This window comes from Corvus brachyrhynchos, unplaced genomic scaffold (assembly GCF_000691975.1).
Source record: "Corvus brachyrhynchos isolate BGI_N302 unplaced genomic scaffold, ASM69197v1 scaffold59, whole genome shotgun sequence".
NCBI lineage: Eukaryota > Metazoa > Chordata > Aves > Passeriformes > Corvidae > Corvus > Corvus brachyrhynchos.
The window spans coordinates 1,556,382-1,560,253 of NW_008246054.1; the positions used below are offsets into that span (position 1 = coordinate 1,556,382).

General features: G+C 42.8%; 1 protein-coding gene across 8 annotated transcripts in view; it reads left to right on the top strand.

Moving 5' to 3' along the window:
- The first annotated feature begins 3,172 nt into the window (after positions 1–3,172).
- The window catches only part of STRBP (spermatid perinuclear RNA binding protein), a 40,324-nt gene continuing 39,624 nt past the window's right edge, over positions 3,173–3,872 (top strand). For 2 of the 8 annotated variants that reach the window (XM_017745556.1, XM_017745557.1), the window contains exon 1: positions 3,177–3,471. The gene's annotated coding sequence lies outside the window, so the exon portion shown is untranslated. Of the gene's footprint in view, positions 3,472–3,872 lie in introns of all 8 variants that reach the window. The other 6 variants (XM_017745558.1, XM_017745560.1, XM_008642143.2 and 3 more) reach the window with 4 other exon arrangements.

Consider the following 3,872-nt stretch of genomic DNA (forward strand, 5'->3'; position numbering starts at 1 on the left):
AAACTTTCCCAGGCCAGTAAGAACTGTTTCTGAACACCCTGTTACAGCAAGTGTAGGAGGTTGCAAATACCACTGAGAAAGCCCAATACAAGGACTTTTGTTTCCACAACAGAGAAGCTGTGCAAGTGAAGAACTCATAAACCAGCAGAACCAAATGCTCTTTCAGTGCACAAAGCATTTATGTATTTTTTTTTTTAAAAAGGATTTTTTTCACTAACACAAGTGTCAAGTTATAGAGATGAATTGTGTTTGAACTGTGGAATAAGATAGATTGATGGCATTATGATCGACACTCTTATATCACTAAAAGTATAGTTTTGGACTGAAAACCAGGCAGGTTTTTTGTGCTGACAAGAGCAGAATTCAATATAATGGTGGTGTTGACATGGATACAGATTTCCAAAGGTGGCTAAGCAGGCAATAAAAATATTTACACCTAATTTGGACTGAGGGATGAAAGGGTTTCTGTCTCACTGCCCACCTGAGGAGAACACCCTCAGTCTGTGTAGCAGCTGGTTTCTAATCCTGGTTTTGATCCTGCCTCTGCATCAGGAACTGTGTGCTCTCCTACCCTGACAGGTTGTGGCTTCCCAAGTGCAACTTCTTTTGAGAAATAAAATAAACCCCATCAGTGTTGCATTTAGGCACAGCAGGTTTCCTGTTATCAGGGGAACTGAAGTGGCCAGACACAAACTGCAGCTAATGGCCCAAAATAAACTAACTTTGATTGTTTTTCTCTAGTCTTTCCCTGGACAGTAATTCCAAGTATTACTTTTAGCAACTCTAGTGTATGAAAGGAGCTTTGGGGAGAGAGTTCTGTTGTTGTGGACTGATGTCCCTGCAAGGCTGAGAGCACTTTGAATGCTGGTATTGATTGGCGAGGCTGTGTGCTCCTCCTGGAGAAACTGGGATTTGCTCCTGCTCCAGGAGCTGCAGCAGCTGCGCCACACTCCCCTGTGCCAGCCTGGCTGTGCTGTTATTAACCTGCCCAAACTCACTGAACAAGGGACTTCCTGGGGCTCCTGGCATGTGTGGTGCCTCCAAGATGTTGATCCTGTTTTGCTGTTCAGAGATTTGTTGCTTGGTGCTAGTGGGAGGACGGGATGTGATGTCTGGTGGAGAATGCGAAGACTGAGGAAGCTTCTTTAGCAAATGAAGAGCTGGAAGCATCTTTCGTGTTCTTGTGAGTGGCACAATGGAGATGACATCATTATCTATAGGGAGAAATTAAACTAATTCATAGCCCTGTAGGAAATGTAAAGAAAGAGGCCAAACCAGCAAAGTTGTGTCTGTGGTCTTAAAAATGCCATCCACCTGGGACTGGTACATTTATCCTGAGAGCTCCTGTTTCTCCCCCCAGATTTTATTTGAAATTCAAAAGATAAAAAAAAAATTGACTATAACTTCTCAAGTTGGAGATCAATTACTTAGCACAGTTGTGTTCTCCAAAGATACTGGAGAATACAGTATTGCAGATGCCTAATTTAACTAATTTTTTAAAAAATTTCAATGACCTATTAAAAATAAGCAAACAAAAGGCCGTGGAATTCATTACTCATCTCAGGATGTTCCTCAGTGTAAGACTGATGGACAGAACTTATGCTGAGAAATTAATCTTGTAACCTAGCTTGTGGTCTACAAACTAAGCATTTCCACCACTGATGGTCCCTGCTAAAGTCATCCTTTTTTTCATTTCCATGGCTGTGCTGTGCCGTGTGAACTGGAGAGAGGAATAATAGATGAGTTTTGCAAGTGAAGTTGGCAGGTATGACAGCACATGCGTGCGATGGAGATCTGCTGAGGCAAGAGGATGCTGGATTGAGCCAATTTAAAATATTTTTGGATTCATGGCTTTCCAGGGAAATAGGACTTTTTATTTATTAATTTTGTAAATCTCTAAATATGTTTGTGGCTCTTTTTCTTCCTCTTAGCCAAGCTGGGACTTTCTACTACAAGATCTGGTCCAAGGCAGATGGTGGACTCGGGTCACAAATGACAGATCTTTCTCTGCTGTCTCAGGCTGGCGTGGTGTTTTACTTTGATGGATATCGTTGCTAGCTTTCATGCCTAAGTAACCTAATTCAAATCTTTTGGTAGGGTTATCGTGCATTTGAAGTAAATAATTGTGTTCTGAGGCTGAAAATGGATGGCAGCCAGGGTACCCTTCCCCAGAGAGAAACCCCTTTGCTCTCTGTTGAAGGGGTGCTGGGTTCTGAAGGGTTTCAAAAGAGCTAATTTTGTTCCCTAAACAGCCCAAGATTTTAGTTACAAATTCTGTTTCAGACCTTTCCGTGGCATTGTGTGTTGTGACACTGAATCAAACTTAAAATAACGTGGTTGGATGGGCAAGATATGGCAAGAAAAAACACTTAAAATCTTAAGCTTTTAGTAACCCAGAACCTCTGACAACGTGTTCTTCGACAAAACCACCAATTAGTCAGGAAGTATAAAATTAACTTGAACTTGTTCAGGAGTCAGAGTGGAACTAAAACATGGGAAAAGTCTGACGGAGCATGTGCACTGGCTGGGAGCACAAGAGCTTTTTACACAATACTCACAGAGTCTAGTAATCTTCTATTCCAAATCCTTTTAAATCTTCTCTCCTTAATTAAAAAAAAAAAAAGTCACTGAGGCAGCAAGACTGACATACTAGAAAATGCATTTCAGGGGAGAGTCATGAATGTTTAAACTGGCTGAAAGGCAGCTGGGCACAGTAACCGGGGGGGTTTGCAACACTGAAAACACAGGGTCTGTATGATTGACATCAGGGAAGAAATTCTGGGGAGAAACTTCCTTAAACTTCACCGTTGAGGGTTGCTGGAATTTTAGTCAGAAGGAGAGCATTTATTCTTAAAAACTTCTTTATGCTTTGACACTTCACGTAAACACTGGGAAAACGCAACTCTCAAAGACGTATTTGCATTATGTTATTTGTAAGAATTACTAAATTTGCTTTGTTTATAACCAGAGCTTTAGAATCTATGTTGCTTTTCTCTGTCCTCTTACTGATTCCCAGGATATGCATTAGCCTGGGCTGCAGAGCAGGGGACAGACAGTAGAGCCAAAGTGTTTGGCTGTTGCCTCATGGAACTGATGCAAACCACCAACACAAGCAGATCCAGTGTTACTGTAGGACAGTTTGGGCTCCAGCCTCTCTCTTTTTGTTGAAATTTTATTTTACTTCTTGCCAACGCAGAGGGAATGCCATGCTTTCCAGCCTTCTCCATGTGTGTACCTTTGCCTCCTTGGCGGCAGTTCCCCCATCCCGACTGAGTCGCTGGGCTGCAGCTTGAGTCCACCTGCAGAATCCCATATTCTATGGGATATGAATCACAGCAGCAAAGAAACTGGGGCATTGCAGCTATTTTGGTGAAGCTGAAGGGTGCTGGGGAAGGGATGTCCCTGTTCTGAATCTCCTCAACATCGTGGCTGCTTCCCGTGGTGGCTTCTGGACCAGCAAGAGCCTTGCAGGTAAAGGCAGTGCTCACAAATCCAGGGATGTGGGGAGTGTCTGGGAGTTTGGAGATGTGCAAGGCTTTCGTGCTGGGATGTGATGCAGGACAGGGCTGGGGTAGTGAGGACCCAGCATGGCACAAACTGGGTGGAGGAGGTAGAACTGTGATTCTCTTTTGGAGAATGTGATGTCATTTCAGGCATAGATCCAGAATTTTGCTTAAACCAGCTCTGTCTCTGGGGAAATGACATTGCAGATGGTGAGTGTCATTTCAGTGTAATGTAATCCTGTTATTAATTTAGTTAATTCTTCAACTGCAAATGAATGCAGTCTGAGTTAAGAATTTCAGATGATTTTGAGTGTGGATGTCACATTATGACTGCAGAGTACCTGCATGTTTCCATTCACCACTTTAGCC